The following is an 18673-nucleotide window of genomic DNA, read 5'->3' on the forward strand; positions in this document are numbered from 1 at the left end:
ATTAAGAACACTGGCTAAGACTTCATGCATACAGTTTGTAAATAATGAATTTATTCCATTTGTAAAATTCTCTTTCCTTGATTTCTCTGCTACAGCAACCAGCAAGGCGTACTGTGAATTTCACTCTTTATCCCAGCACCATAGTGCAAGCCTCATAATCAGCATTGTGTCTTCAGCTAACAGCCAAATGGCCCAGACCTGAGGCAGCCGACTTGGTGCTGCTGTGCTCATAGCTTACACACACCTCGACAGAGACTGCACACACCTTCGCAAACTGAACTACGCCAATAGCAGACAGGCATCCAGCACACACCACCAAACCTGATTCCACAGATCTCCAGACCATGAGTGAGCTTGCTGACAGGAGCAGTCAAACCTGGTGACTCCCATTGATTGCAGCACTGCTATGAGATTATTTGCATACATAAAATCATGCAGATGCATTCTGCACATGGGGCACAGGTGTCCTGCTGCGCGGAGAAAGGAACTCAAGGCAAGACAACAGAGTGACTGACCGGGGTTCTACATTATGCTATTACTTTTTTTGGTGAGATCTGTACATTGCAGTCACAGCTGTAGGCAAAACACAAGCTGATGGCATGAACAGTCAGACAGCCTCTTTTTCACAGGTTGGACCTCTTGAAAAATGGTTTTCTGACCAGGCTGTGGAGGTTTGCAACAGTGTGTAGTGAATACATTCAAACAGGAAAGTGCCCAAATGGTGACAGTAACGTTAGTACAAAGTATTATTAAGATATGAATTTACTTTATTAGCTAAAAAAATAAACCTCAACTCACACTGTTTGACTGAAACAACAGTCAGGTCAGACAGCATTATGAACAGAACTAGAATAAAAACCTACCACACAGTAAATCAAAGATCAAGAAAAGTACAGAAGTACGTGAGTGCATGGCTATTAACATTCTGCTTGAGCTTTCCTCGCAGGCTCTCTGCAGCGTGCATTACTGCCAGCCAACATTTTTCAGCTGTCCCAAAGAATGTGAAATGTAAATATTTAGAAGAGTGTTTTTCTTGCCAAGCTGAGAGCAATCATAAACATCAGCTTCTACTAGAAACATTTTTAAAAGATGAACTCCTTGCTGCCAGCTTTTGAGAACAACTCCATTTAAATGAGATTGGAGTCTCGCTGGATTCTTGACACTTCACTGCTGCTTTTCATTTGCCAAAAACTGTTGGTTTGACGTTATGTTTAAATTTAAAGTATGAACTCCAACTGCATCAAATATGTTGTTTTAATGTTCTGTGATTAAACAATCAGTTACCTGGCATGGATTCATTTTGAGGAAGTCAGTGCCCTAAAGAAAATGTTGTAGAAAAAGAACTGTTGCATGAATTATTGTACGTTATTTCTATGGTGGTATGAACAAACATGGTGTTGTTAAGATGCGGTGTTGCCACAGCTCATAAAGTACTAAAAGCCAACCCTGACCTACTCCTCATTGTATCCACTCTGGCCTTTAGCCGAGAGGTCTGTAAATGTCCTTGGTAAAATAATCCATCAAACCACTATTATAGATCTGTATTTAGTAATACTGGAATCCTGATTCTGACAGCGTGTTATTTCATCACTGTAACATCCTCCTATTAATCATCATCTGAAAATCTTAGCTAAAATGCTAAAATCCATGAAAAATGAAATGCTTTGAAAACTACAGCCAATTTCAACTGACTGTTTTGGTTATATCACCATCAAATTCCAAACAAATCAAATTATGCCATTTTAGCATTTTCTAAGAACTGTCACAGTTTGGCTTTAGGATTCAGAGTTCCCATTTTAGTTTGATGCTTAATTATATTTTTGGGAGCCCTAAAAACAGAATTAATATTTCAATCGAACCATTTCTTTAAGAGCCAAAAGATCTTTTTTGTCAATACTGCTAGTCAATCAAATGTAATATGGTTTTAGAAAAGCCATCTCTGATCACAACTCAAGAGATTTCCTTATATAATCAAACTCTTATTTTGCACCTTGAGAGCAGAAAGACTTGAGGTCACCTGATAATTTGTGGATCCACTTCACTCATAGTTGACAGTTTTCATTTTGATAAAAAACTTTGACGGAACCTATGCAAAATCTGTTCTTGTATAAACTTTCAAAGTATTAATCTGTATGACCTCCCACTTGTTTGGAACAACTTTGTAAATTTGAAAGAAGATTTTTCAAAGGCAGAGTGGGCATTCTTGGGTACCAGTCCCAGGGAAGTAGGTTCTTAAAGAAGGATGACAGCGCTAGTAGTGCTTTGAAAACACTGCAGTACTGAAATAATAATGCTATGCAGTGGAATCATGGGATTTCATTTTTAAAAAGAAATATATTTTTATTTCATTTATTTCATTATTTTTTAATTTGTGCTTTAGAATGATCATGTGCTACATTTAAAGGATACTTCTGCAAGAATGGCAGCTAGGATTGTCTAACTGCCCTGCTATCCCCACATGAGGACATCTAAACTTGACTACAGGGCGTATGATGAAAAGCAAGAAGAAAACACCTTGTCATTACAAGCAGGAGGTGATTTGATTGAGTGCAGAGACTGACTTAATTTCCTCTTCTTTTTTGTCTTCGTTGCCACAGAATAAGTGATCTTCAGATGGAGTTAACAACTGTTATTTGTGTCAAAGAAAGCGACTGGTAGTAAGGGTGAGTGGAGAGGACCTGCAGGCATCACAGGACATGAAAACAGCAGAGTCTAAGAAGACATGAGCTTTTCTGTGCTCACAGTAAAATCACCAGGATTCTTGCCATGAATGCAAGAACTGAGTTGCTCCTTCAGGTGAGATCCGTACCGCAAACTAGAAATATAGAGCTCATATGAAGAAGTTAAGACAGGAAGATGTTTTCTTTCCACAATGAGCCAAAAAGAAGTTGTAATAGCTGGGTCCCTAAACTTGGACATTCTAGCCAGGACAGAAGTCTTGCTTCCAACATCTCTTGAGGTGTTTTATTTTACACTGATATATATCATAGATCTCCCATCCCTTCCTTGAGTTTTAGGGGCCTTCCTTCTCTTTTCCATCTGATCAAGAGGTAACGTAGTAATCTGAAGTATATTGAAATGAGTAGATATATTTGCACTGTCTTTAGTAGGTTCTGAATCAGAGCAGCGAGGTCTTAGTTAATAGATTTATAATTTGTTATTATTATTTGCAGATAAATTGGGACATTTTGCAATTCTTTTGATTTGAACCTGAGATAGTCCTAGAAATAATAGGAGTGAACACATAAAGCAAGATTCATGCCAATGGAACAACGAGAAGAGTTTATGTATGCCATCCCAATGCAAACAGGATCTCAGTGGTGGAACCAGTAATGAAGTCTAAGAGTCCCAACTTCATTGCTTGTGCTTTCACCATTTGATCATGCAAACTCCTCCAGATTATCATAAAATTTTGCAAAGCCTAACATCCAGCAGAGACCAGCTCTGCCTGGCTCCTCGGAGCTTGCCAAAGCTATTGGGGTGGTGAGGGAGGAGACACACAATTCATTTTAAGATTTTCTTCCCCCTTTTTGCTGTTGTCTTTGTGGTGGTTTGTGAAATGCTGGGAAGGAACATTACAATGAACAGAAAATGTTCCAAGGAACCCAGCTTTCTCCATGCCATTGCCCAACAAGCACCCAGTTGTACCAACCGCAGAGCTTAGCATAGGCATGTATTGCACACACGGGGACCATGATTTATGCTGGCATTATTCCTGTCTTCCATTCTGAATTCACAGAGCAGAGAAGGGGCAGAGGATTAGAGCCTGTCTCTGCCCAGTCTCATCTCCAATACAAATGCAGGTGCAAAATCATCAAGTCCATATTGTTTCGCAAAATTTAAAGCCATAAAATGGAAAGCTGCCTTTGAGCACTTGGCTCTTTCTCCCCTGCAAGTTAGGGCCAGATGCAAAAGAGGACTTAAGCACCTCCAATTCAGTAAGTTCTTTGCTTGGGATAACATTTCTTCCAGTACCAAAGACTTTATGCCTGGACATGCCCTGAGCTGCTGTGATCTGAGCAGGTTAATGCATAGCTCCCACCTGGAACCCATTGGGGTCCTGAAAGTAAAGGAGACTTCGTTTTCTCTGGACAGTTCTATCAAGTGAAATATTCTGAACCAGCCTCATACACAGCATTTGGACCAGTCCCCAAGCATGACTCAGTCAGAACTATTTCTTTTCAACTTCACCAGGTGGGAGCGATGCTCTGTCTGAACAGTGGTTTTGACTGACAGGCAACAGGCATGAGCAGAGTGAGGGATGTGCTTATCTACTTGTTGTAAGGGTCCAGGCCTGCCCAAGTCTTGTGGGGATTGTGTAGAATAAGCATTTCCTCCAAGGATGAAGCTGGAAATGTAAATGTTTCCAGCAAGGAAGAATAATTAAAAACAAACAAACAAACAAATAAATAAATAAATAAAGCTTTTTTCAAAGAAAACATGGGGAATTTAATAACAATAATTTAAAAAGAAACCACAGTTATTTTGCTGGCTAATCTCATGAAGACATGATAGTACTTGCAGCTTCCTGCTTGGATCTGGCTTGCTCCAAAGTTATTTTGTGTGTTAATCATGTGGTTTAGATAATGAAGATTAGGTCCGTGTAAGCTGGTTCAGATAAAAGGGGGAAAAGCAGCAACCAAACCTTCACCCAAAACTCTGACCTAAACTTTTTTAAGCTTTAGGGGAAAAGAATCAGAACCGCTTTTTTTTACTATTCTTTTGTTTTGCAATTAAGATTTTGTTTAAAGGTGCTGTTATTCAGTAGCTGCAGTTATTCATTCAATGTTTTGAAAGTGGATTATGTTGTCAGAAGAACTACTGTTATCATTATAAGCACGGAATTACACCCTTCAGGTTCACAGAAGTACATTTATTTTGCTTTTCCTGAATTGAGCTTTTTATTGGAGCTTCTTTTAAAAAAATAAAAAAATTAAAAATAAAAAAGTAATGTTTCCAGTGCAACTGACAACATACTGAACCACTCCACCCAATTTTGCTTTTTGTGCCTCTTGGCCTGAAATGCTGAGTTACAGATTCCCTGATAAAGGCTCCAGCTGAGAGCCAGAAATTTGACCAATGCTTCTTAAAAAATAGGTGTATAAAAATATGTTCCAAAACCTAAAGTGAAGTGTGCACAGGGTCTGATTTAAAAAAAATAAAAACAAAAACCAAGAATCGCTTTCTGCTCAGCAACTGGGACAACTGAACTGTGCTTTTTAATGCTTTACTGTGTTGTACTTTTAGATGTCTGTTTTTAAATAGTTGCCTCAACTAATGAGATGCTTTTGTGCTTAGTTTGCACACAGTTGATATGTGGTGTGCAAGGGAAATGTGCACCGCCTCCATTAAAGCATGGGCTGGACAACTCATTGCAGATGTCAAATATACACATAACAAGTCCAATATTTGCTTGTGTAGACATTTGGCTTATAATTGTTGTTGCCATTGGCCTAGTCCTCCATTGCTTTTAAATCATGCAGACCAGGAACCTGGCACTTCCAAATGTGCCAGCCACAATCTTACACACCCTGTGGACTTGCTGTGAATTTTGACTACAGAAATGTAAGACAGTAGAGAGTCAGGTTTAAAATATTGTGTATGGACAACTCTATTTAGAAAATCAAGTTTCTAGAAAATCAATTCTCCTGCATTTCAACCCACTGTAACAGACTAATGTGCAGAGAAACTGACTTGAAGTAACCCATAATGGACCACCCATGAGAGCAGGGTGCTGGTCAGGGAGATACCGTAACATCAGATGTTTCACAACACATCTGGACCTTGATCCTTCCAAAGTACAGGCAAATAAACGAGATGCTCAAATGAGGACTCAGGTTCCTTCTCAGTGGTCCCTGGCAAAAGACGTACACCTTCAAAAAGAGATTGAGCTTTCCAAGCACTGAGGAAACAGAGATTTTAATAGTTTGGTAAAATTAATCCAATCCTTGAGCCAGATATGCAGAAGTAAAATGTCCCAGAAGGACTCAAGACTGTGGTGAGCACTGTCTGGAGGCTGCTATTCAGTCAGTTGGTTTTTCTGCACATCTGCAATTACTGATTTTGAGTGAGAACAAAAGAGGGAATCTACTTCTTGTGACAGCTGCTGTTTGTGCAGCAGCTCAAGCCCAACTGCAGTCAGGATATATTAAAAACGGAATGAGTAAACTGCTCTAGAGGGTGACTTCCATCATAATAGGTTTGGATTAGCATTTTTGAATTCCTATTCTAATTAAACCACAGAATATCCTGAGAACTTCATCCGTCACAAATTAGGCACGCAGCCATTTATCTACGTTTCAGCCACACACTTGGCTGTTTTGGCTTTACTGGGACTTAGTGGTGCAAAGTGTCTGTGCTGGGGTGAGTGCCATGCAAGAAAACAGGCTAATGGACTCTACACTAAGTATCTTACTCCTTCCCTATTCAGGAATACAAGCATGCCTTCAGATTCAGAGTTAAAACAAATAATCTACTTCAAAAATAACTTGCCCTAGGAAGTGTCTTTGAGTTTTTAAACGATTAATTAAAAACAACAACAACAAACAATGTGAATGCAAATAATTTGCCCTGTAAGGAATGTTTAGCTGAAACGTAAGAGCTGGAATATAGAAATGCTTATAAATGGTAGAGAATCTGACAGACGTTTTATTTCTCTTCCTCTTCCATCTTCCACCAGTATAAGTTAATAAATATTAATGAAAAGGGGAAGTGGTAACATCTATTAATTTATCTCCTTTTATTTTATGGGCATGCTTAATTTAAAAGTGTTGTTGGGGTTACATTTTGTCATATATATAGTTGTTTGAGAATTTTATTAGCTATGATTCATTCCGCATATCAGCACAAGGTGGTGATCATGCTTTCAGTCTATATCTGCTCCATGATGCTCAGTTATCCGTCTGCCCTTGAGCTATCAGTAGGTATGGATTTGCATGTATACTGTTCTCCTATGACAATAGTATGCCAGCAATGACCAGTCTGGTATCACCTGGTCAGGTGAGGTTCCATTCAAATAATGTACATGCCACTAAAACAATTCACATCAAAGGTCTGTCTTTCAACAGAATTAAATTGTATGGACTTCTAAAGCAATTTTAGCAGTTGGCTTTATAAATGAACTTATGTCAGCTGCTCTGTGTGATGACTGAGTAAATTACTTACATATCTAATCTTATCTAACTATCTGTCTGTCTGTTTTTCAGCAGTTCAGTACCCATCACCATATTATCTAGGCGCCACCATAAGATTAAGGAGCTCAACATGATCTGCTCAGGGGTCATTAGCAGAGCCTTTCATACTGGAGAGGGTTGGAGGAGACTAAGGAAGTGCACAGCAGAAGGAAAGAAAAAGGAAAAGGAGGTAAGTTTACTTGTGCTCATCCTGTGTGGCTTGCTCAGCTAGTATGGAAATATAAGAGCCTCATGACAGCTGTCTCTGTTCTGATACGAGGACTATAGGACTTGTTAACACTACTGTTATGTCAGAAACTTATCTCACATAGCTCACCATTTGGATCTTTATGATTTCTGTATATTGCTGCCTCACAACAGGATATTTCTCTCAGAAACTCCAAGCACAGAGCAAACACTGCATCTCAGAGAGCCACCTTCTCCAAACTAATTGGTTAAAATTGGATTTCTGCCTTAGCATGTGAGTCCTCTAAGCACTCTATGCTTTAGGAAGCAAAGAGGGTGTTTTCCAATATACACAAAGTTACACAGGATCCGTGGAATCAGGAGACCCAAGCTGGTGTCCACTGAAGTCACTTGCTGTAGGCTCTTTCATTGCCATGAGCACATGCTAAAGGCAGCCTGGGAAACTTGCTCTTTGGAAAGGTCCGTGCTTTGCTCACTGATGCAGTCTGTTGTTCCTGTTTCAAGAAATACACTAGGAAGAAAAAAAAATTGCCAAAGCTCATTATTTTTTCACCACTCCGATTAGGAAGGCTGGCACAGTCCTGATGAGGCCAATGGCACTATACTGACATGCTCAAACAAACCCACTGAGTGTCTTTTGTACCACTTTGTACAAAAACACCAGGGGATTTATACTAGGGGATAAATAGGTAGTTCCAAAGCAAGAAGGAAAGAGCCAAAGTTGGAAGCCAACCACAGTACGTGGGAGTAAGTGATTACCAAAGGCTTCCAGTAACTCTGCTATCATCAGAGACTGGCTTTATGGGTATGGCCTCAAGAAGTTTCCCTCCACTTAATTAAAGAGGCAGATAAGTATCTAGGTGGAGTGTGCAGATAGGTTCTGAATGAGTTATCCACTAAGGCTGGTTCACTGCACCTATTGTTAAAGCCAAAATATAATATCAGATTAATGCATTATATTTGCCTATTATAGCACTATGTCATCATTATATGACATGTTATAATTAAAGCCCTGCGTTAGAAACAAAACTATTTGGCTTGGGATAAGTTGCCTTTATGACTTCTGTGGTTATGATTTCCTCCTTTTCTTAACCCCTTAAAATGGCATAATATAGCTATTTGTAACTGTATAAAGAAAGTTTCTAGTTTCAGATTCTAATCTCAGGTAATTCAATGTAAATAAAGCCAAAATCTGACACATAGTGTTTTCCTGTGTCTGAATATTTGCAAATAGAGGGAAATGCCACAATGCTTGTGTGGAAGGAGTCACAAAGATGGACACTGGAGTAAATGAGAGCGCACATAACTCACCATCTAGCCTGTTTGGTCTGCCCACATCGGTTCCTGACTCTATACACTTCCCCATTATTTTCCAGGTAGGAAGACTTTCAACGTGCTTTTACTCTTCTTTTTCTTTCCCGGATTTATATGAGGAAAAAATGATTGTTAGGCTGCTTTCTGGATGTAGCTCTCAGGAAACCATGCTCACAAATGCAAATCTGAAAAATGGGTGTGTGATTGCATGCCTAACTTGGAGATACGATTCAGATTACAGTTTGGGTAACTGACTATGCTAATGTGTTTAATGAGTGATTTGCATATGCAAGCTTTTAAATTTCAGTAGTTGGTGATTCATGTAGTTAAGTGCCAGCCTTGGACTGACTGTCAGATTTAGGCAGAGTGTGCCAGCCATATCCCCTATCTCCCACATCAAATGCATAGAGCAAATACTGTCACCACTCAAGGTGTAATTTCCTGAAAATAGCCTGGCTTTGTCTGTTTGAGAAGCGAGTTGCGGGGTTATGAGTTTTCCTGCTGTTGTTCAGTAGTAACTTTTATTAATATTTTGCAGTACTCTTACATAAATCTTGTAGATGTCTTTTATATTAGCAATCAAACTTTGCATTTGTTTAGTTTGGAGGTGACCACCTTAATAAATGTTAATTACAAGAAGACAGCTGCCAATAGCCAGGGGTGCTATCCCACTGACTTAGCCAATCCGTGAGAGTTGATTCTGTTGCTGCAATGCTGGTAACTCAGTAGTTTGCTTCCTGATTCTTAGTGACCTTTTGCCCAGACTGGGACAGAGCTGGATTTGTCTGTGGTAACTGTGCGTGTTTGGGTCTTGGGCACCGTGGGCACTGTTGTGCTATTTCTTTTTCACGTAGATCTTGGAAATGTGTGTTCTCTTCATGGCGCATGGTTTCCTGTTCAGAAAGGTCCCAGGTGTAAGTGCTGGCTTTCTCAGATCATCAGTCTGGGATATGTGGAGGCTTCTGATTTCTATAGTTTACTGGAGACACATTTTTAGCAGCTCATCTAAAATAATTAAATTCCTAAAGGAAAAAGTAAAGATGCAAAAATGTGGGAATTTTTTTGCATACAAATTTTACATCACCAGATTTTGCCATTGGTAGCCTGGCCTTGGCTCAAGAGGAAATTTCCCTCCATGGTGCTTCCTCACATGAGTAAGGCTCTGAACTCGGTCCCACTGTGCCGGCTCCTGCACAGCTCGGACGCTGTGGGCAAAGCGGGATGAAATGAGCCGCACATGGGCAGACCAGAATTGTGTGTTCTTGTCACTGCTAATTAATTTTCTACCCTGGAAAATACTTAATAATACAGAACACTGCGAATTTCTTTTTTCTTTAAACATTTCCATCATCCTTTAAAGGTGCTATTATGAGTTCCATTCTGTCCTTTTCTGAGTTGATTGATGAGTCAAACCCAATTACATGGATGGTTTATTATCATGACATGTTGTCCCTGAATAGCATGTCATTATGTACTCAATAAAACTGCAGCTATACCCACCACTATCAGGAATTACATACTGTCAGAGACAAGGGGGATTGAAAAGGAAATGCTGAGGGGTCAGAGAAATTCTATGAACACTGAGCTCAGATTCCAGGGGAGAAAAAGGAAGTATCCAACTTTTTGGTCATTTTAAATACCTTGAAAGGTGAGAGGTGCGATAAAAACAGAGCCCCTGCAGAGGACTTTGTCATGAGGAACAGTCTTCTGTACTCACTGGTTCAGAAAAACGACATTCTAATGGCATCTACCTGTTTTACATATGTAATGAGCCAGACTCTGTGTGGTCATGCTACTGCCTGGGAAGTGTTCAGAGTAAGGGACAGCTGTACTTCCAGTCATTGCCACCCGAAGACTGGTTTAAAGAGCCTGCACTTCAAAACATCTGGGAGCTTTCCCTGCTGAATTCACTTTTATTTTTAGCAATTGATACAGACTTTAATTAATATATGCTTTTATGAATGTCTCATCTCATATTTCACACTTTTTTAAACAACTGATACCTGAGACACCCTCCTCCGATCTCCCATACCCAGGAAATGTCTTTCTGCAGACAGCAGAACTGAAGCATTCAAAGGTGAAGCATCTTGTCCAAGCAACAAGTTTTCATCAATGATGAGACTTCAAATTCCTTGCTCCAGACTCACTTGGTTATCACTCCTACCTAGTTATATGGTGCAGTCTTTTCAGCAGTGGCTGAAAAGCAGTTATCTGGACTTAACATTGAGCACAGGACTAGTGCAGTTTGCTGTTCCACACTGAAGCCCACCAGCTTGCTGCTCTGTGTAGTCTGATGAGAGCCTTCCTGTGGTCCCTGGCTAATGTTTAATCCCTGGAGGGAGGCTGCAGGAGAGCACAAATTAGCAGGGAGTGAGTTCTGTGAAGTGCTGAATAGGTGGTCACATTTACCTCCCTCCTCCCCACTACGGTGGCAGTTACATGAGGGAAGAACCTAGAACCACATTTAGAAAGAAGGTTAAGTGGGCTTTTCTGTCCTAAATTTATGCCAAAATCATTTGGTAATACAGTGTGGAGGTTTACAAGCTGCAGATGCAGGAGGCTGAGTCAGAGTTCCCAGGACATCAAAGAGCAGAAGGCAGGATTCCTCACGGGCCAGCTTTATGCAATATTAAATGTTTCTGACATAGTTTTCCCATTTGTTCTCTTTACTTCCTACCCAAGTACGAGTGAGAAACCACCCTCAGAATAAAGCTTGTTCTGAAGCAAGTGAGGGATGCAAAGATCTGAAATGCTGATATCTGAAAAGTTTGGTTTTGACCAGCAAAGTATGAATGCCAAAGTGGTAAGAATGGCCCTTAGGAAAGGAGTATGGGGATGCTGGGAGATTTTGCCCACCCTTTTCTTTGAATGCAGATAGGGATGAAGCCAGATTCTGCCTGCCATATTTTCATAGGCAGAAGTACTTGCTGCAAAGACCATTGAGGATGAAAACCAGCCCTATAATTTCTGGACTTTGTAGTAAGGATAACCCTAAAAATGGGAGCAGCATGGAAGGAACAGAGCAATGTCTGCCTTAGGTCTGCAGTAACCAGGAAGCAATAGAGCAAATAGGCCCTCTTCATTACAGGAATCTGTTGATCAGGAGATATAGAAGGTACTGCCTTGGGAGCACAGACACTACCTAGGTTAGCAGTTTTGCAGTCTTGTAAAACACATCGCGTTTTGCTCTCCCAGGTGGATGGAGCTTTGTTGGCAGGTAGAGAATATGCTTTTTTTTTTACCACATCTAATCCTGCACTAAATGCTGAAGTGAAATTATTGCAGAGGAGGGGGTGCCATGGAGGAGCGCAGACTACATCGTCCAGCCCTGTCCCATGAGCTCCCTAACAGTCACTACAGGCAGAGAGTACACAAATGTGCCAGGAGGGATTTGTTCTTGAGCTGCCCAGAGCTGAAGAGTGCTGCCCTGCTCTTCCTTGAAGAATTTTACTGCATAATTTTACCTCTTTTTTGTCTTTTTTTAAGAGAAACGTTGTTCTACTTGTCATAGTAAACTCCAATGCCAGTAAAGTAAGCCTAATTGGCAGGATTTAAAGATTGATCATTTCAATTTATGCCCAGAACAGGTAGGGCAGCAATGAAAGCCTCTTCCCACCCAACCCCACCTCTTCTCACCAATGTGCCTCAACCCTGCCCTGAAGGGACCACCTGGAGGGCTGGGAAGGGAGTTTCCTCCCTGCGTGCAATAAAAAGGCAGAGTCCTACAGTAAATACTGGATTAAGCTTATGGCTGTTTAATAGTTAGTGTGCTCTGGTAATAAAGCTCTTGCAGGGCTCGTGCAGAAGAGCACCTGCTAGTGAATTAATGCAAAAGCAAGAGCCATTTGCCAAGGTTTTGCCTTAAAGAACTTGGCAAAAAAATGCTAGAGTAGGATTCTCACTTCATATGGCTGTGAGGTTAGTGGGAAAACAGTTCAGTGCCCCTAGACTGACTGTTGGTAACAGTTACCATCACTGCCACGGCTTGCAATAGCCTTCCCAGAGCCACGTACTGTTTGGTATCACTTCCTTCTTTTAAAACCTCTTTGCTCAGTGGAAATGTGCCCTGTTGCCCTGTACTCTTTTTCTTTTTTTTTTTTTTTTTCCCCCAAATCCTTTCCAATATGCCAACCCTGTGAACTGTATCCCCTCCAGTCAGGCACAGGGCTGTATTACAACAGAGCTGACTGCATAATTCCCACTCTTTTTGAGTGCCTTGTCTTCCACAGCCAAATGCACAGGAGCTAATTCTGGAGAGAGGCACGGCTGACCCATATTTGTTACTGACAGAGGAAGAAAAGTACCAGGGAGTAGTGGGGGAGTAGTGGTTTTCCTCTGTGAAGTGAGAGTGTCTGTTCATCTAAATTAAATGCTGCCAGAAGAAAAAAGGATACTAACGACAAAACACCCAAAACAGCCCATGTAAACATTTTGTGAGAGTCTTCAGTGAATCCGCCTTATGCAACTGCAAAACTAAAATAAAAGTCACATTTTCCAGTAGCCAGTAGTAGAGCTCAGCAAGCACCATTGCTTTTCTCAGCATGTTTTATCAGTTGCCTTCCAGCCCAGAGATGTCCATGATTCTTGGCATCAGCCCCTGCTGATGTGGAGTGGGTTGTTGCTCAAGAATCCTTTGATCACCAGCCAGGTGCTAACACCATTTGCTGTAGCAGTGGCTTGCCAGCCCTGTCCAGCACACATGGCACTAGAAGGAGATTAGGATTTCTTTTGGCCCGTACGAGTGCATCACATCGCCTCTTTTGAACATCCAGGTTTTCTGCCATGTTTTCTTTCCCAGGTCTTAACACCTGTGACACAGCTGCATCACAGCTATAATCCAGAGGCCAGGTGGCTACGCCTGGGACTCTGGAAGGGCGTATTTCAGCAGAGCATTTGGCACATCCAAAACTTGAAAGCTTGTGTTCTGCACCGCTTTGCTTCTACTCAGGCAGAATTTGTACTCAAGGGCTTTGTTGTGTTGGGGCCCAGTGGCTGAGAGAGGTGGTACCTCCCTACTTAGATTTGCTTTCATTTTTCCTGGGAAGTGAGAAATGCTGAAGCCTCTGTCATTGCCTTTTGTATGGGAATGGACAGCTGAGTCAGCCCGTGTGACTGGGTAGCTCTGGAGAAACTGAATATGCAATATGAAAATACTCAAAGATTGCCAGTCATGTGCTGTATAAGGCATTAAAAACATCCTGGAAACACGGATCTCAGATCCATGTATGTACAGATCCATGTTCCTGTGAATATGGATCTATGAACTTATCATTACTCATGTGAGTGATAATAGTTCCACTGAAATTGTATCTACAACAAAGCACACATATAAGATCAGGATCTAAAAATACCATAGGAAAATACACCTGCAGCTATGGCAACTGCACATACTGCTAGAGATGCATATATGTGTGTACAGCTTCCATTACATCTGGGAGCTAAACAGCAATCTAAAGATATACAATAAACTGATGAAAGAGTCAGGACTAGAAACTGTCTTCCAGTTCCTGAGCTTTTGCTAAAGCTCGTTTGTCCCTTGATGTTTTTTTGTTCATCTACTCACCTCGTTGTGCCAAGTTAATCCCACTTTTTTGTTGTGCTCCCTGTACATTTAAATGTCAGACACACGTATTTTCAAAACAGAAAGTGTTTGCTTTCTGTACTTTTGTCTTCAAAGAACAGCAGGGACAGACTCAGACAGACACCTTCGCTCATGGAAGGTGGCACGCTGCAGTCAGAAGCATCCACCCCTGAGTCGCTGCTGGATGCAGAGAAAGATGTTCCTGCTGCCGGCCACCACTGCTCCCCTCCTGCTTCTCCAACAGGCTCCAGGCACTTTCCCTTGTCCTTCTGATTCCCTTCCTGAATTACTCCAGCCAAGTAATTGTTTCATCATGTTGCACAGAGACATTTTGCTGTAGTGTCACTGTGACATTCATTTCTAAAACCAACACTTCTCATTTACACAGATAGAACTTGGGATCACACAGCTCTGCGGGCCTGGATTGCAGGTGGGCTGATGTGGGAGGGGAGCAGTGCAGGGCTGAGGTCTTAGAGGGATTTTTGCATTCTTTGAAGGAGATTGTGATTCCTGTTACTGTAATTTCTAGACAACATCAATGAGCTTACCTACCACAGGCTTAATGAAATGCTGTTGCAATACACTAGCAAACATGAGGTATTTATAGAAAACAAACCAGCTGCTGCGCTTGTTTTATGTGGCAATGGGGACCATAAACTTTTGTTGCTTCTATGTCAAAAATGCAATTCTTTGGCTGGGATGATGTTCAAGACAATTAAAACAAGGTCTGATGACAAAACCAGCGCCTCTGTAGTGTATAGAGGTGCTATAGAGAGAATGTGTGAGTCTGTGGAGGATTTGTTATTCTGCAAAATGGATGAAATTCTGAGACTTAAATAAAACCTCAGTGTAAGTACCCTGAACTCTGAGAAAGCACTGTAATAGCTGTGTATCGTGTGAGTTACAGAGGCATGAGCAGATGGGACAAGGCAAAAAAGCGATGCTGACTGTAATTGGCTAGAAAATATTATTAGAACAGAATGCTCCACATTTGTGAATGTTTTAAAACAAATGAGCCCAATCACCTTTGGTGCATCTGCACAACTTGAGCCATTTTATTTGATAGAAGAGTAACAATTTGTATAGAAACTGAAGTAACTGTCCTGCGCCTTCCAAGGGGGGCAGTGGTACCAGGTCAGAGCTCCGCCATGCAGCATCCCCTGTATGTGCTTGGGCAGATAGGAAATGACCAGCAAACCTGTTAATTAATAGAACTGCAGCCAAAATGGTAATGGTGTTTTTAATTATTTCAGTTTCAAGTGCTACATGTGATTTCTTTAGTGGATCTAAGCAAAACATCAGATACTTTGGAAATGGGATGTCAGTGCTGGAGCTTTGATCTGACAGCATCGTTTCTGCATACAAAGGAACACTTATTTCATCAGCAATGATGAAGACCTGTAGCAATCAGTCAGTGTTGTAAATAATTTGAGAGGGAATAAAAAGCCCAAACCAAATGATTTTTACAAGTCTCCATAAATTAAAAACAAATTCCTGGAACAAATGCCATAACTTCCCTGCATGGTTTCTCTGCATATAAGCTGTGAAGTCTTACCACACGTTGTACAGAGTCACTTTAGGAAAAGAAGCAAAAGAGACCTTGTGAGGAGACAACTGGGATGCACCTGGCACTGCATTCAGTTTACAGCATCTTATTTGCTATGGGAAGCTCTCTCTCTTTTGAAGCAGAGCCACTGTTTGGACAGGGATTTTCCAGTTCCACTACTGTGATTAGAAAAGGTATTTGTCATCTTTTGTCTGCTTTAATGCTAGAATTAGCGCTCAGATTTATTTCCAAACCAGCTTTTTTATTTATTTATTTTTTTATCCCCCTTGGAAATGTTTTAATTCTGAAGGCTTTTCCATATGTTTGTTCATTAAGTAGGGTATTTCATGGCCTCCATGTATTTAATTGTGCTAGAAAGCTCCAAAAATACAAGTTCTGTGGGCAATATAAGATTATGAATGAAATACTCAGAAATTCTCATTCTGACTCTTTCTGATTCCTTCCGAGATTGGTGTAACACCAGTTCTCATCAGTTACCCTGTCTAACTGCATCTGTCTGATAAAACCTTTCTGCTGCAGGAGCTACCCCTCAATGAAAAGACTTTCATCCAGATAAAGAGATACACTGGAACACAGCAATAATTTAAATGTTCTCTAAATTGCAGCAGCAACACGGCCCCAAATCCCAAAGCAGTTTAAGGACAGAAATTAGCTCATTCGTGCCTGACAGAGCTCTAGCTCCAAAACTGGATTATTATTCAAACAAATATAAATACCTTCAGTACATCTTATCTTTCAATCTACTCTGCCTCCCAGCCCTCACAAATTGAACTTTTGTTGGAAGCTCTGTCAGAAAGAAAGAAAGAAAGAAAGAAAGAAAGAAAGAAAGAAAGAAAGAAAGAAAGAAAGAAAGAAAGAAAGAAAGAAAGAAAGAAAGAAAGAAANCTGACAGAGCTCCAACAAAAGTTCAATTGTGAGCGGAGGGGCAGAGTAGATTTGAAAGATAAATTGTACTGAAGGTATTTATATTTGTTTGAATAATAATCCAAGTTTTGGAGCCCTAGAGCTCTGTTCAGGCACGAATGCGCTTTAATTTCTTGTCCTTACAAACTGCTTGGGATTTTGGGGCCGTGTTGCTGCTGGCAATTTAGAGAACATTTAAATTATTGCTGTGTTCGAGTGATCTCTTATATCTGGATGAAAGTCTTTTCATTGAGGGGTAGCTCCTGCAGGCAGAAAGGTTTTATCAGACAGATGCAGTTAGACAGGGTAACTGATGAGCAAACTGGTGTTACACCCAATCTCGGAAGGAATCAGAAAGAGTCAGAATGAGATATTTCTGAGTATTTCATTCATAATCTATAGTTGCCCACAGAACTGTGTATTTTTGGAGCTTTCTAGCACAATTAAATATCATGGAGGCCATGAAATACCCTACTAATGAACAAACATATGGAAAAGCACTTCAGAATTAAAACATTTCAAGGGGGATAAAAAAAATAAATAATAAAAGAAAGCTGTTTTGGAAATAAATCTGAGCGCTAATTCTAGCATTAGAAGCAGACAAAAATTGGACAAATACCTTTTCCTAAGTCACAGTAAGTGGGGAATGGGAAAAATCCTGTCCATAACAGTGCTCTGCTTCAAAAGGAGAGAGGTTCCAGATACATAAAATGCTGTAAACTGAATGCAGTGCCAGGTGCATCCCAGTTGCTCTCCTCACAAGGTCTCTTTTTGCTTCCTTTGTCCCTAAAGTGAGCTCTGTAACAACGTGTGGTAAGACTTTCAAACGGCTTATTGGCAGCAGAAAGGCATGCAGGGAAGTTATGGCATTTTGGGTTCCAGGAATTTGTTTTTAATTATGAGACTTGTTAAAAAGTCATTTGGTTTGGGCTTTTTATTCCCTCTCCAAATTAATTTTAACAACAGCTGACTGGAGTTGGCTAAGGTCCTTCATCATGCTGATGAGAAGATAAGTGTTTCCTTTGTATGCCAGAAACGACTGCCTGTCACGATCAAAGCTTCCAGCAATCTCGGACATCGCCATTTGCCAAAGTATACCTGATGTTTTGCTGTAGGATCACTAAAGAAATCAACTACATGTAGCACTTGGAACTAACGCAAATAATTAACAAAACACCGATTACCAACGTTTTGGCTGCAGTTCTTGATTAATTAAAGGTTTTGCTGGTCATTTCCTTATCTTGCCCAAGCAACAATACAGGGGGGAATGCGTGCAATGGCGGAGCTCTGACCTGGTACCACGTGCGCCCGCATTGGAAGGCGCAGGACAGTTACTTCATTTTCTATACAAATTGTTACTCTTCTATCAAATAAATGTGCATTCAAAAAGTTGTGCAGATGCACCAAAGAGATGATTGGCCTCCTTTGTTTTTAAAACAATTCCCAAAATGTGAGCATTCTGTTCTAATAAATTTTCCTAGACAATTACAGTCAGCACGCTTTTTTGCCTTGTCCATTTCTGCGTGACATGCCTCTGTAACTCACACGATACACAGCTATTTAACAGTGCTTCTCAGAGTTCACGGGTATTCTACAACTGAGGTTTTTATTGTATAAGGTTCTCAGAATTTCATCACACTTTTGCAGAATAAAAAAATCCTCCACAGACCTGAAAAAACACAACATTCTCTTATAGCACCTCTATATCACTTACAGAGGCGCTGGTTTTGTCATCAGACTTGTTTTAATTGTTTCTTGAACATCAGTCCACCAAAGTAATTGCAATTTTTGACATATGAGCAACAAAAGTTTATGGTCCCCCATTCGCCACATAAACAAGCGCAGCAGCTGGTTTGTTCTTTCTATAAATACCTCATTTTGCTATTGTTTGCAATCAGCATTCATTAAGCCTGTGAAGTCAGGTAAGCT

At 40.6% G+C, this 18673-nt stretch overlaps 1 long non-coding RNA gene across 2 annotated transcripts in view; it reads left to right on the plus strand.

Annotated features, from left to right (window-relative positions):
• LOC116654274 overlaps positions 1 to 18673 on the plus strand; it is an 80120-nt gene that overhangs the window by 53654 nt on the left and 7793 nt on the right. The window contains exons 2-4 of one of the 2 annotated variants that reach the window (XR_004309384.1): positions 2598 to 2796; positions 7206 to 7362; positions 8614 to 8755. This is a non-coding gene — a long non-coding RNA (uncharacterized LOC116654274). The remainder of the gene's footprint in view (positions 1 to 2597; positions 2797 to 7205; positions 7363 to 8613; positions 8756 to 18673) is intronic. The other variant, XR_004309385.1, reaches the window with a different exon arrangement.

Source organism: Coturnix japonica, chromosome 20 (genome assembly GCF_001577835.2).
Source record: "Coturnix japonica isolate 7356 chromosome 20, Coturnix japonica 2.1, whole genome shotgun sequence".
NCBI lineage: Eukaryota > Metazoa > Chordata > Aves > Galliformes > Phasianidae > Coturnix > Coturnix japonica.